The 16,074-nt window shown below is 42.7% G+C and overlaps 1 protein-coding gene across 4 annotated transcripts in view; it reads right to left on the bottom strand.

Moving 5' to 3' along the window:
• CYRIB (CYFIP related Rac1 interactor B) overlaps positions 1–16,074 on the bottom strand; it is a 197,033-nt gene that overhangs the window by 134,461 nt on the left and 46,498 nt on the right. For all 4 annotated transcript variants that reach the window (XM_077167657.1, XM_077167663.1, XM_077167664.1 and 1 more), the window contains exon 2: positions 7,240–7,291. The gene's annotated coding sequence lies outside the window, so the exon portion shown is untranslated. The remainder of the gene's footprint in view (positions 1–7,239; positions 7,292–16,074) is intronic.

Consider the following 16,074-nt stretch of genomic DNA (forward strand, 5'->3'; position numbering starts at 1 on the left):
AATGACAATCACAGTGAAAGCTCCTCTGGGAACATCTATTTTACTAAGGAAGTTCCTCAGGGTGGCTATTTCTAAGCGAACAGAAGCTAGTGGCTCTCAGACTTTTGATGAAGCATACTCAACAAGACAGTCATAAAAAATAAAATCAGTCAGAAAAGGAGGACACCGCAGGACAAATTCTCCTTACCTTTATTGTTTCTAAACATGTCAGCAATCCATTAGGCCCAGAAACGCAATTCCTACTTTCCAGAGCAAAGTCTGGTCTCAAGAGAGGCGCAAGGGGTCAACAGCAGGAGGGAAAAAAGCCAGAGACACCTTCCAGATAACCCGAATTTCTAGAAGAACCAGCCAGGACACCTGTTTTTATTGGATTCCATTGGATTCCACTTCCTCCACCTGCAAGCTGCATGAAAGCACCATGACTTCACTTCTCTTCTTGAATGTGGGATTACCGTTTACTGTAATTTACTGGGCAGCTACCCTCGGGAGGGTAAGGCCATGGGGAGGCTGCGGGGTGTAGTTGGGAGAGGTGTACCCCAGAAGACATTGTGCAGTGGTTCAGTAAGTGTTAGGGCTTCCTTCTCCTGCTGAAGCTAAAAGTCTGGGAGAATCGTGCATGCGAAAAGCCTTCAAAACACAGTTGTTTTTTGGTCTTGTTTTTAGTTTGTTTTTCATTTCATTTTCATTTGGTTTTCATCATTACTATATGCTTATGTTTTAAAAGTTCAAAAAAATACATAAAAGGTTATACAGTAAAAAGATCTTTCCATCCACCCCAGATCCACAATCCTATAGGGTTTTTTCCAGAAGTAAACAGTATCCCCCCATGCTCCCTTTTTATTTATTTTTTATTTCTCATGTCCTTCCTGAAATAGTCCGCATGATGAGGCCCATGTGCTTGGGTGGTGGGTGTGCCCCACGCTCAAAGAACACATCGCAGACATTTCTCTGTGCATTTCTTCTTTTTTTTTTAAACTTAAGAAGGTATCTTGGCAATCATTCCTCCTTAGCATGCGCGGCTTACTCTCTTACGCAGCGGCAGCGTTCTGCTCTAAGGCTGTCCCACAGTCCAGCCCATCGGCCCACAGTGATGGACATTTAAGCTGCAAGAACCTAACTCTGACATCACGCATCTCTTCACAGATATGTGTAACTACAGGACAGATAAGGTGTACAGGATCAAATCCCCGAGGTGGAACTGCAGTGTCGAAGGGTCCGTGCACTTTAAATGTTGGCAGATGGCGCTAACTGCCCTTCAAGGGGGTGGCACTGACCCTCACTCCCACCAAGAGCATAACGAGAATACCAGGTTCTCGTCCACACTCACAGAAGGCGTTTTGTTCTGGATACGAGGGCAGAAAGGTGGGCAGTGCTCCACTCTTGCCCATCTCTCTTCTTGCCCCTGGTGAGATCAGGCAGAAACCACCACTGGGAATTCCAGTCCTGGATGCAGAGCCCAGAGACCAGGCTTCAGAACAGAACTCCGGAGCCCACAGGGAGCTGGAGCCGCGCCACGCTGTGTGACGGCATGTGGCTTGAGACGAGTCATGGTGAGAATATTTACACCATAGAAATCAGCAAATGCCACAAATCAGGGCTCCCCCAGCCCCACCCGCCAATCCCCACCGGAAGACAGCTGATAAACATTTACCAGCATTTCAGCACATGCCACACTGGGGACGGGGTCTCTGCCACCCTTGTCTGGATATTGCTACCCTTGATGCTGACATGGTCCCAAGCCCAAGGACTGGAGGAGATGTGAAAGGACATCTAATCATTTGGCTTTTATATACAGCTTCTCCCCCACTCCTTCTATTTAGTCCTAAATAGTCCCCTCTCGTCCTCTCCTCCATGTATCTTTACCATTCTCTTCTAGTTACATTTCCTTATCATTTAGTGCAAAATTCTTGGTGATTGAGGTTATCTGGGGATAGAAATAGGGTAGAGATTGGGCAGTTGGTGCTAAAGGAATACAGATTGTGCTATAGGACTGATTATAAAAATTCAGAAATGGATAGCACAATACTATCTGATTGTAGCACAATAATATAAGTACACTGAATGAAGCTGAATGTGAGACTGATTGAGGGAGAAGGGCTGAGGACACATATGAAACCAGAAAGATAGACAATAAAGACTGAGACGGTATAACTTAGCAATGCCTAGAGTGGACAATGATGGTGTTTAAATGTACAAATAAAAAAGCATTTTGCATGAAGGAGAACAAATGAATGTCAACATTGCAAGGGGTTAAAAATGGGTGGTATACAGGAAGAAGTACAATCAATGCAAGCTATTGTCTATAGTCAACAGTAACATTGTAATATGCTTCCACTGAATGTAACAAAGCCATTACGCCAAAACTAAATGTCAACAGGTGGGGAGCATGCGGGAGGGGTATGGATTCCTTGTGGAAGAAAAGAAAATGTCTTCATATTGATTATTGTGGTAAAGGCATGTCTATTTACTTAGGTTGGATTGTATGATGTGCGAATAAAACCATTTAAAAAAGAACAGAGACCACAGTGGCACAATGGTCTTGCCTGCCATGCCAGAGACCTGGGTTCGATTTCTGCTGCCTGCCCATGCAAAAGAAAAAGAAGAACAGAGAGAAACAAGTGCTAGAGAAAATGTGGAGAAAGAAGTGTACCTATTCACTGTTGGTAGGAAAGCTGTAAGGTGCAGCCCCTGGGAGGGCAGTGTAGCAGGTGGGTGGGGTTGCCATATGATCCTACAGCCCTGTGACAAAGTATATACTGGAGGAGCTGAGTGTGGAGACAGGAATGCACATTTGCATACTGGTGTTTATGGCGGCAGTATTCCTGGTCCACAATGCATGGAGTGGCCTGAGGGTACAACAACTGGGGAATGGAAAGGGGATCTGTGGTGTACACATACAACGGGCCACTGAGCAGCCACAACAAGGAATACAGTTGTGAGCACGCAACTAGGTGAATGAGCCTTGAGGACAGTAGGTTGAATGGAAATGTCAGAAACAGAAAGACAAATATTATCATGCCTCACTTATACAGACTAACTATAATATAAAAATTTGATGAACTGAAGTCGAGAACACAGTTTATCAGGTTGGGGCCTATTGTAAAGAGTCCTAGACTGTAAGCTCTTATGGCAGTCACATATATTCAGGAGTTGTAACTGTTATTTCTAAATTGTGAGATACTGCGCTTTCTCACAGAATGACTGCTCTGGTCATCCCCAGAGACATCAGGTATTTATGTGATACCTAAGACTCAAAGTTAGAGCTCAGAAGCTATGAAAGTCAACAGTACTCCATACAGGAGCTGTCTAAAAAGCTGAAGAAGAGATCAGGCTTTGACTAGAAACATGGATGAAGCTGATCTGGAAAGGACTGGGGTAGATCAGAATACAGGGTAAAGGATGATATTGTCCATCTTTTAAAGCTTCAACTTCTTTGGGAGACCAAAGGGAGAGATGTTTATTTGGTACAAAATTTATATTTTGGGTAGCACATTACCTAATTTAACTTGTGTGGTCAGTTTAGTTGAATACCATAAGTACATGGAATCTTGAATAGGATGTGAGATCTCGGTCTGGCCAGGTTAGTGTGATGCCCTGAAAAATCCCAGAGTAATTTGGGCAGTGAATAAAGAAGTATTTGCAAAGTCCCCTTGGGGGGATGGGGAGAAAGGGGGAAATATCCAACTTTCCCATTTGGAAAATTTCTGATATTCTCGCAAGCAGTGGTAACAACCCAATCAATAGGCTAAGCCCTTGATCTTGGGGTTCACCCTTGTGTGGCTCAGATGTGGTCTCTCTCTCTCTCAGCAACTCAGTAGGTGAACTCACTGCTGTCCCCCCATGTGGAACATAACTCCCAGGGATGTAAAGCTCCCTGCTAATGTGGGACAGAACTCCCAGGATGAGCCAGGATCTGGCATCATGGGACTGAGAAGGCCTTCTTGACCAAAAAGGGGAAGAGTATAATGAGACAAAGTTTCAGTGGTTGAGAGATTTCAAACAGAGTCAAGAGGTTATCCTGGATATTCTTATGCATTATATAGATATCTCTTTTTAGTTTATGGTGTACTGGAGTGCCTGGAGGGAAGTAACTGAAACTGTTGAGCTGTGTTCCAGTAACCTTAATTCTTGAAGATGATTGTATAATGATATAACTTTTACAATGTGACTTTATGATTGTGAAAATCTTGTGTCTGATGCTCCTTTTATGCAGGGGATGGACAGATGAGTAAAAAAGACATGTGGGATAACATAAATAAATAAATAATAGGAGGAATAAGGGATAAAATAAATTGGGCAGGTTGAAAAGAAAAAAAGAATTCTTGGTGATTTCCAATTATGTAGCAATTGGAAACACAGACTCCAGGCTAGATTAGACAGCATGGAGTCAAATCCCAAGTCTATCACTTATCAGCTGTTTGACCATGGACAAGTGACTTAACCCCTTATGCCTTCGTTTTTTAATCTGTAAAATATGGATGATAATAATAAGGGCTTCCCAAAAATTTTGTTCTGAAGATTAAATGAGCTAACAGTGTCTGGCTCATATTAGTACTTATGAAATGTTAACTGTTGTTACTGTCTTCCAGGTCACTACTTCTCTCTTTAGCTATATCTGCCCTGTCATTTAAGTCTCTTGTTGGATTTTAATTTCAATGACTGTTTTCATTACAGTTGGGTTGCTCTTTGAATCCACCTTGTCTTTTTTCATCTTTCTTTACATTTTTGACACCATCTTTCATCTTTAATCATTTTAAATATACTATTTAAATCTCTTTAATAAAGATTGGTCTATTACTTCCAACTCAGGTCAGTTTGTTTCTTGAATCGTTTATAGATTTAATTCTCACCTTAATAGGAGGTAGTTCTTTCTATGGGAGTTCTATTATGTTGAGGTTGTTGAAATGGTCCTACAGAAAAGTTTTAGGAGTTAACGGTCCTAGGCCAGTTTTTGTGTAAACTTCACAACTTGAGGGTTTCTCATATCTCATGAATAATAAAAATGTAGATCCCATAACCACATATATTACAGCACTCAGCCTTTTATTTCTTGCTAGTAAATTTTCCCACCCCAAAAAAAAGCTTCCTGACTATATTTCCAAGCAGTGGAGTTTTTCAAGCCTTCAAGGCTACAGGGGACTGAATTCCACTTTGAGCCCAGGCCTCATTTCCAGGCTCATTGTGGCATTAAAGCCTCAGATCCCAGCGCTTAAGGCCTATATCTAGATAAAAAAAAGCCCCATGAGCTGTCATGGCTTTAGCTCACACATTACCATTTAGCTAAGATTTCTCTCTGTATTTATGGCACTTGCAAATTTTCCTTTCTCGTGAGCTCACTTGGATATAGTTCTCATATTTCAGTCAACTCCATGTTTACATCAGAAAGAGCCCAGCTTAGTCCACTGGATTGCCAGACATGTTCCAGGGCCACCAACTGTAACATAACCACTTACCCATGCTTGAGTCTGTTCACATTAAAATGGCATGTTATTCACAGGTTAAGTTCTTAAGTCAGCATGTAATATGAAAATTGAAAAGAGTCAAAGCTCTCTTTGAAAATCCCATAATAAGGTCTCACAATGGAGACAGACAGACTATCCCTTGTTAAGTCCAACACAGCCAGTTTTTCCTCCAGCACCGGATTAGGCGTCTTGGGTTGAGCGCCAGATGAAATAGCTGGCTTGGATTTAGGGGCCAGGTTTTAAGATAATTAATATCTGTAAATAGGAGAAACAAGCTCAGAGGCACAAGATGCTCACATTCTAAGAAGCCCACAAGACGCTCACTCCAAGACAGAGGCCCAGTGGGGGGAATGACAGGCTGATCCATGCTATTTAAAATGCTATTTTTACCCGGACTTTGTTTTGTTTTTGTTGAGTGGGTATAGTTGGATGGGGCTAAGTTAAAGCATGAATGTATGACGACAGAAGTCAGAATGGGTGGTACTGACTGCAAGGGGCATGAGGGAGCCTCCTGGGTGGGTGGGAGTAGCATCTGTCTGAATGTGGATGGCGACCAGATGGGGGTATTAAAAATTCAGCAAGTGGAATCATTAAGATTTGCACCTTATATAGTACATATAAGTTACACCTCAATTAGAATAAAAGTTTAAAGCACCCGTGAGGAGAGACGGCTGCTTAGCTTTCTGCTGAGGGCTCTTTACTCTCTAGCTAAGCCTCTCCTGAGGCTGAGGGCTGGGAGGAGACCAGGAGAGACAGGAAAAGGAAGGGCCTACCTTCAGAGGGTGCCCAGGCTGAAGGAAATGGTGGTTTCCCATGAAGGGCCTTGCAGACAGGACTGCTGTGGTTAGTAGCCCCGGCTCTGGGGCAGACTGCCCAGGAATGAACATGAGTTCTACCTCTTATCTAGCAAAGTGACCCTGGACAAGCCACTCCTTCTCTTTTCAATGTGGACCTCAACTCTGTAGAGCTGTTGTGACACATGAAATAATCAAGCAAAGCTCTTAGCACAGGGGCTGCACAGAGAAAATATCCAACACATATTTGCTATTTTTCCAACAAATATTTGCTATTATTATCACTGATGACAGGAGACTTAGAGTGTTCTCTTTCCTCCAAAATTATCATTCTGATATAGATTAATCATTTGGACCAATAAACCTGTAGGTTCTCAATAAAAAGGGAGTGGGCGAAAGAATGCATGGATTCTGATTTCAGGAGACTTTATTTGTAATGAATGGAAATCTGTCTCAGTGAGATCGCCAACTGTGATAGTTGGGCTCACGGGTCAACTTGGCTGGGTGACCGTGCCCAGCTGCCTGGTCACGTAGGCACTGGCCTATGTGCTGCTGCAAAGACATTTTGTGGACTTAAATCATCAGTACACTGATTGCGTGTATGGATGACTACATCTGCAGTTGGGGAAGGGGACTGTCTCCTGCAGTGAGAGATGTTTAATCTAATCAGTAGAAGGCTTTTAAGGGGGGAGGTGATGACGTCAGCAGTCCAAAGAGAGAACTTTCGTCTCCACTTCAGCCAACCAGCATCTCCTGAATCCTGGGGAATTCATTAAAAACCTTCATTAGAGTTGCCAGCTCGTGGCCTGCCCTATGGAATTTGGACTCATGCATTCCCACAATTGCATGAGGCATTGATAAAATCTCATCCTATTTTCAGATATCTCCTGTTGGCTCTGTTTCCCTAGAGAACACGACCCCTACACCACCCAACCCTGAGGTTTCCCCTCACAGTCACATCCAATCCCAGCAGTATCACTTACCAACTGATGACCTTGGATGAATTACTCAAGCTCCAGGCCTCAGTTTATTCTCCTGGGGAAAAAAAGAAAAAGTTCAAGTGAGGATTAAGCAAGTCAAAACAGTCCCCAGGGTGGGCCACAGTGGCTCAGCAGGCAGAGTTCTCGCCTGCCACGCCGGAGACCCGGGTTTGATTCCTGGTGCTTGCCCATGCAAAAAAAAGAAAAAGAAGAACAGTCCCTAGCACAGAATAAGCATCCAATCCTAGCCACGATTATTTTTCTCCCATACCACAGACACAGCCTGGGGATAACAACTCCAAACAGCATCTATACAGACCACAGCAGTTTATAGGGCATTGCGTCTCACAAACATTTTCTCACTTAATTTTCACAACAGTCTTTTGTGTGACAAATGAGGAAATGGGGAGTCAGAGAAGCTCAGCAACCTGTGAAGGTTCTTGCACAGTGGGCACAGAGCAAACCCCAAACCACACTCTTACAACCCAAGTGCACTTTGGCTGGACTGGGCTGTCCCTGGTGGTCCTGGAAAGCCAAGCTCTCCTTTCAGATCCAGAACTCTAAGACAAAGGAGGCAAGTCTCGGCCCCGCAAAATGCACCGCTCAACTGGAGCCTGGCCTGGTCTCAGTCGTTCTGCTCTGAATCACTTCCTGTTTCAAGTTTCTGCATTACAGAGAAAGGAAAACAAACATGTGCACTACACCTACCTTGTCACCCTCGAACTCTCTCACAGCGACAAAGAGCTTATGCATCCATGAGAGTTATAATAAAACCGTAGTTCTATAAAACACCCTGCCAGCAGTTAATGGCGTTGAGAGTGAAGACGATCAGCAAAATCTGTGCTTGTCTAGACACTATTATGGTGCCGAAGAGAAACAAAATGCCTTTTTCCTGGGCTTTATGTGGATTAAATCTTTAGCTGTCTTAGTGTTTTCTCTTTGCTTTTCATAAACTGCTGAAACCGGATGCCACTTAACCAACATCATTCTATTCACAAAAGGTTTGAGGGCCATGCCTAATTGTCGTGGGAGAAACTCTTTGCTGATAACTTCAACCACTTCAGCTACTTTTTGCCAGCGCCCACTTTATTTGCCAGCCCAGGTTTTCCTTTTCGTTGTTGCTACTGTTGCTTAGTGTGTGGTTTAAAATTCTCTTTTAAACAATATTCACAGAAGTGCTCAGTGGCCAAAGCAAGAGGGAATTTAACATAAGACCCATCTAAGCATTTGTGCAAGCTGTGTCTCAAATGTGGGCAACACACCCCATTTCCTGCATGGGTACATATATGAATGCACACACAGCATGTGTGTGCATGCACACACACACACACACACACACACACTCATGCCCAGCTCCATGGTTACCGTTTTCCTGACTCCTCTTACTATATCTTCCAGTTACATAAAGGGCGCTTTCCCTTTCTTTCTGATTCTTGATGAGATTTAAAACAGAAAATGAGGATAAATTGTTAACTTGGGAAAATCTGTAGGGCTCTGGACAAAAGTCCTAGAAATTAGAACAAGCCTGCTAAACCTCTCTCATAAAATTCTTTGTTGTTCGTTCTGCTTTGTTTTTAAGAGGTAATCATTGTATCTGAGTCAGGGTGGGTAGCTCCAGGGAGAAGAAAAGGGGCTTCTCAAAACAAGGATGACTTTCCTTCCCTTCCAAGCTCCTAGTGGAGAGACCCTAGCCTATCGCCCTGGGAAAGCCAGACCTTACCTCCTTAGACTCACACCCAGGGCTCCAATCCCTTCTCAGCCTCCCAGAGCTGTCTGCCTTTGGGCAAGTCACTTAACCTCTCTGAGCTCCTACAACCTTCTCTGCAAAGTAAGGACACTCACTCATTCAAGAAATTTCTACTGAGCACTTATTATGTTCCAAGCACCAGGGCCTAGAGATAACTATGTTAGCCACCCAGGAGCTCTTGCAGCAATTACAAGTGGACAAGCAATTATAATTGAGTACAAATAAGTGTTATGACAGGGGTGAATACAGGTGTGGGGAAGGGGGGGGGTCACAGCATCTAACACAGCAAGGGATGGAAGTGTTGCACAGAAAGGCTTTGCCAAGGAAATGACGTCTAAGCTGAGAACCTACAGACAAGTTAGAATGGGCCCAGAAGAGGCAAGAGGAGTTCCAGGCAGAGGGAATAACATAAGCAAAAGGTCAGAGTAGACTGCTTGGTTCAAAGGGCTGAGGGTCATCCACAAGAAGTAAGAAAAGAGCTGAGACCAGATATGTATGCAAGGGGTGGGATGCCAGAGTAATAAAGCACAGCCCCGGTATCTCCTGAGGTTCTCCCAGCTGTAGGAGCTAATTTTTTTTTAATTTTTTTTTATTGTGAAATACACATTTTAAAAAAAAACATAAATTTTCAAGTACATTTTATGGGTTACCGTTCCACGATTTCAGTTTTTTCCTTCTAGCTGCTCCAAGATACCAGAAACTAAAAGAAATATCAATAAAATGACGTAGCAGTCATACTCTTTGTTAAATCCTATCTTCTCTTTTATAACTCCTCCTTCTCATTTGATCCTCCTCCCAATCTTTAGGGGTATTTAGGCTCTGTCCACTCTTAACTCTTTTCATGTTGAAAAGGAATGTCAACAATATGGGATAGGAGATGGAAGTAGCTGATGTTCTGGAAAGGCTGGCTCCTGGAGTTCAGGACCTATCCGGTTTAGGAACCATATGAAGGTTTTAGGTTTCTGAAAAGTAAAATTAGTGCGTGCAACTTTTGTAGGACCTCAAATAGAGCTCTGGGTGTTCTTTAGGCTTCTTTAGGGATGATGTTGGTTGGGGTTTGGCAAACCATGGCAATTAGCAATATCTAGCTGAAGCTTTCGTAAGAGTAGCCTCCAGAATAGCCTCTTGACTGCCTTTGAACTCTCTTAGCCACTGATATTTTATTTTCTTACATTTCTTTTCCCCCTTTTGGAGCTGTCAGGGAGATTCACACCCTGGATGTTATGTCCCACGCAGGAGAAGGACAATGATTTTCCTTGCTCATTTGGCTTAGAGAGAGAGAGAGGACACATCTGAGAAACAGAAGAGATTTCCTGAAAGTAACTCTTAGGCATAATTATAGGTAGGCTTAACTTCTTTGCAACAGAAATAAGTCTCATAAATGCAACCTTCGAGATCAAGGTCTTGACCTATCAACTTAGGAGTCCCTAGTGTTTGAGACAGTATCAGGGGTTTCCCAGATGGGAAAGTTTAATAGTCCCACATTTTATCTCCAGTTCCTCAAGGGACTTTGTCAACACCTTTCAATTATCTGCCCAATATACTCTGGGATGTATCCAGGTATTACATTAAGCTATTCAGCGTTACAAGCCCTCATTCCCATTCCTGGGCTCCAGGTGTTTGGGTTGTTTAAATGAGCCATCCAGGCAGGTTGAGTTAGATTGTATGCGACGGAAAATTTAAGTATCGGACAAAATCAGTGTCTCCTCTGCCTTTGAGTTCACACAGTAGGTTAAGCTCTAAAATACAGACAATATCTTCTTTTGTCCTGTATTCTGATTTACCTAGGTCCCAACCAGGCTGGCTTCGTTCTTATCCTAATTGAAGCCTGATCTCTTTTTGGGTTTCTTGACCAGTTTGTGTAGCAATGCTGATTTTCAGAGCTACAAAACTCCTGCTTTGAGTCTTAGATGTCACGCAGGTAGCCAAAGTTCCAAGGAAATATCAAGTTATACACATATAGCACAGCATCTCAGGATTTCGAAATAACACTTACAACTCTGGACTAATGTGAATGCTATATGAGCTCACAATCTAGGCCCCAATTTCTCTCTGCTGTTTCTAACAAGGAGACTCCACGAAGCCTCATCTGAAATGGACAACTACTTTGGTCTGAAAGAGACCATACAATATTTGTTCTTTTGTTTCTGGCTTATTTTGCACAACATGACGTCCCTAAGGTTCATTCACCTCATTGCATGCCTCCTAACTTTGCTCCTTTCTTTAGCTGAGCAATATTCCATCGTATGTATACACATTGTTCGCCTTTCTACTACTCAGTCAATGTACCTTTTGGCCACCCATGGCCATCCAAGGGCATCATGGATAATGTCCATAATAAACAATCCATGTCTATAAGAGGTAATTCTGTGCACTTCTGATTGCCCAGGACGAACTGTTTCCCTGACTTTAAGCTACCTGGGTTTGGCACTGTGCTTTGGTCATCCTGGCATCCCAGCACCTGGCACCATGGCCACATGGTAGGACTTCAGGAATGTATGTGGAACCGAAGTGACTCCTCCTCCCTTCAAATGCGCACCTCCCCAGAGCCACCGGGCACCATGGCAGGTGCATGGTAGGACTTCGGGAACATATGTGGAACCGAAGTGACTCCTCCTCTCTTCAAATGCGCACCTCCCCAGAGCCACCGGGCACCATGGCAGGTGCATGGTAGGACTTCAGGAATGTATGTGGAACCGAAGTGACTCCTCCTCTCTTCAAATGCACACCTCCCCAGAGCCACCGCAGAGCAGGTCTTTTCAAGCTAGGGTAGGAGACCCAGAACCATGCCATCTCAATTTCCCTCTTCTATTTCTCACAAGGAGACTCCACAAAGCCTCATCGGAATCAGACAACTATTTTATTCCTCTCCTCTTGTGCTAGTTTGAAGCTATTATGTACCCCAGAAAAGCCTCATTTAAATCCTGATCCAGTCTTGTATAGGGAAAGCCATTTATTTTAATGCTAATTCAACACCCAATTGTGGGTGTGACCTTTTGGTTAGGTGGAGGTGTGACTCCAGCCATTCCACGTGGGTCTTGATTAGTTTACTGGAGTCCTTTCAGAGAGGAAACATCTTGGAGAGAGCTGACACAGATGCTGACACAGACACTGCTAAGCAAGCCACAACCTGGAGAGAGCCAAGAGAAGCCAAGAGATGAAAGCCAGCCCGAAGAGCCACCACAAGAACAGAGGTCGGAAGCAAAGGAGCCCAGGAGCAAGGGACCAGCAGATGCCAGCCATGTGACCTCCCAGCTGACAGAGGTTCCTGATCCATCAGTCTTTCTTGAGTGAAGGTCACCTCTTATTGGTGCCTAATTTGGACAAGTTCACTTCCTTAGAACTGTAAACTTGTAACTGATGGATTGCCTTTTTAAAAGCTGTCCCATTTTTGGTATATTGCATTCCAGTAGCTCAACAAACTAATACACCTCTCATTACTCAAGTGAAGAAACTCAAGTACCAAACAATCATAGGGCTTGCCCAGGGTCTCTCAGCAAATGTGATAAAGCATCTTAAACACTTAAATGGGAGGCTATCTAGAAAACTATGCCAGAAATGTAGCTTATTTGAGGGCAAATAGGCTTTCCTTAATCTGACCACCAATTACACCATGTGTATGGCTCCTGGGATTTTTCTGGGATTAGTCCAACGAGACTAAATGTTCCCATTGAAGCAAATCTATTTTATGAAGACAACCAGGAATTTTTCAGAGGCTGAATGTATCTGTGATTATGAATCACCTTTTAAAGTTCCTTGTATATTATGTAATCAAAGGTGATAATTTGTAAAGAAAGGTTGAGCTCCCCCAAATCACTTCTTTCCTGTTTTTTTAAATGTTTTTATATTAAACAACTTTACAATAACATCAAAGACAGTTTTTAACTAAGCCATACTCCCTGTACAATTCTTTACAATTCTTGGTATCCTCTTAAACTCTTTTATTCACTGTATCTGTACTCCATATGTATGTATCTCATTAAAAGGAATTATCTTTATGTGGCCTCACTCTTTCTAAGCCCAACTCTGCAGGGGAAATCACTGTCTTTCCCTCTACATGGGACATGACATCCAGGGGTGAAAGTCTCCCTGGTGACATGAGAGAGGACTCCCAGGGATGAATCCAGACCTGGCACCATGGGATCAACAATGCCATCCTGGCCAAAAGGGGGAAAAGAAGTGTAACAAATAAGGTACCAGTGGCTGAGTGAGTTCAAATAGAGTCGAGAGGCTACTCTGGAGGTTGTTCTTACACAAGCTTCAGTTAGACATTGCTACCTATCATAACTTGACAAACCTCAACCAAAACCATTTCAGCCAATCCTAAAGAACACCTAGGGCAATATATGATTCCACAAGGATTCCATGCACTAGGGTAACTTTCCAGAAACCTACAACCTCCAGATGGGTCCCTAGACCAGATAAGTCCTGAAGCCTAGGGGGGCCAGCCTGTCCAGAACATTGGCTGGTCCCATCTCTCTACCCTTATTGGTTACAGCCTTTCCAGCATGGAAGGGTTACCATGGGCATAACCCAAATATGCCTAGGGAGTGGGAGAAATATCAAAGGTGATGGTGGAGTTGAACAGAGAAGGAGGATTTAAAAAACGAGCATGACTGCTAAATCACTATATTGACACTTCTTTTAGTTGCCAGTATCTTAGAGCAACTAGGAGTAAAAACCTAAAATTGTGGGATTGTAACCCAAACCAAACTCTGAAATCTATTCTACAACTAATTCTGCTGTGCTTTGAACTTTACTGCTTTTTTGTATATATGTTATTTCCCCCCCTGCCCCCCTCCCCCAAAAAAGTGATGTAAAAAAACATATATTCCTCCTAGTCTCCAATGCTCTGGAGCAGCTAGAAGGAAAAATCTAAGATGATAGTATGGTAGCCCATGACACACTCTGGGATCTGTCCTATAACTGCTTGTTGAAGAGTGCTTTGAAAACTATTGCTTTTTTCTTTCTTTGCTATGTATATAGATCATGTTATACAATTTAAGAAGTTAAAAAAAAAAAAGAATTATCTTTAGTACAGAAGTTCCTTAAATAGGGTCCCTTACAAATGAAAACAAAATACTTTATTATTCAAGTCATGACATGATGTTTCTGATAAATGCCACAAAGAAAAACACAGGATACAAATTAAGTCCACCTGGAAGTTCTGGTTTTGAGACATTTAGGGCAATGATTTCTTGTCTGCTTCATTCAGTCCTTATTCTGACACTTCTCACCCCCAGTTGGTAGGAGAGAGACAAAAGAAAACAGGTGTTTAACTTATCCCACCTGGCTATAGCAATCGCTTTGCCCAGAGTGAGCAATGGTTGCCCATTGCTGATAATTTCAAGTCAATATTTTTTTCTGCAAGTAAAACAACTTCTCAAAAAGTTCATGGGAGAAAGAGGGGAGTTAAAAAAAACACACACACAAAAAAAACACTGTTGCCTGGTCCCAAGCCAGCACAATTAGACTCTCAGGGGTGAAGCCCCAGTACAATATTTTTCCAAAGCTCCCTAGGTGATTTTACCGTGCAGATGGGACTGCAAAATATCCATCTAGAAGAACTCATTATTCAAAGGAAGCCCAAGGGAAATCTTATCTGGGAGTGCAGAACTCCTCAGTAATTAAATAAAATAGCAGATGTAAAAGTACCTAACAGTGCTTGCTACCCAGAAGACGCTTAAAAAATGTTAATTAAACAAAAAATATATATAACTAATTCAAATAATTGCCCCTTCCCTTCAGTGAATTCATCGTGTAATTTTATTGGCTTGTTTATCACTTGTTTTGCTGTTTTTAACCAGGATGCATTCTATCCCTATTAATGAGATGATAAAATGATACCCAAAATCCTGTTTATGTGCAAGAGCTCTACAATATTTCCTTAATCATTTATTTAATCAACTCCACAGAACTGTGGCTGATATATACAAAGCTCGACTCAATAAATGTTAGCTATGAACAATAAGTGTTATCATTATTATTCAGAATTATTTTAATTCAGATTTCATGGCAATTCTTCTAAACTTGGCTGAAATTTATTTTAAACTATTAGGACAATTCAGCAATAATGTAAAAAAATTATTTGGGCAATTAACAAACTTATGAACATATATATATTTTTAAGCAAATCAATTATTTCTATAACTGTATGGAAAAATGATGAAATGTGATAATTGCACAGGTAGCTTATTCATCCTTTCACTGGGACCCTGCAGAGCTCTGCAAAGCAGTTTCCACAGATACTTGGAGCGGCTAAAGCTGGCTAAAGCTGCAAATAGTGAAAAATGGTCTCTCAATTCAACTTTCCCCTACCACTGCTTCCCTGAGCCTGAATTAGGAAGGTGTTTCGTGTGTATTTTCCTATGAGCCCTCAGTTCTGAGACACCAAAAAGCTGTTTGGAAAAAAAAATTTTTTCCTAATTTTTCCTAATGTTCTTATTAAGGACATTTTCAAAATCTTATTGTCCAACCTGGACGAGGTACTCCAGGCCTTTTCTCTTCCTTCCAGGCTGGGGTCAGACTTCCCACTTGCTAACAGGGGCCTCTTCTACGGCTCACACCTGAGCTTTGCTGCCCTTGGCTTTCCAGTGTCCCCATGTCCAGGATTCTGGAGTCCACCGGATTCACACACACACCCCAAAACAACCACGTTGTGTACTTTTCTGTATGTCAATAACAAGTGAAGGCACAGCCATGCCTGAGGCTGTGGCTATGTGATGGCTTGGTTTGCCCAATAAGGATGTCAAGGAAACCAGCACATGGTGGCTTCAAAGGTGCACGGGGGACCGAAAGAAATGAGGACACAGGCCCCACCTACAAGGACCTCACACTCAGGGGTGGAAGGGGGGTCTGGCAATCGCAACACAGTGTGAAGGGGGCTCTGACAATGGATACCACAGGATGACCAGAGAACACAAAGTCTAGGATCCCAGCGCAGCCCCAAAGACTTGGCCTAAAAGAGAATTGGAAAGGAGGAGACAAAGTATGCAGATAAGGATGCTAAGATGCTCCCGGGGCTCCCCTGAATTACATCCTCATCACATAACCTCAACCCTCGATCATGCACCATTTCCTGTTATCACTTA

The sequence above is a fragment of the Tamandua tetradactyla genome, chromosome 6, assembly GCF_023851605.1.
Source record: "Tamandua tetradactyla isolate mTamTet1 chromosome 6, mTamTet1.pri, whole genome shotgun sequence".
Taxonomy (NCBI): Eukaryota; Metazoa; Chordata; class Mammalia; order Pilosa; family Myrmecophagidae; genus Tamandua; species Tamandua tetradactyla.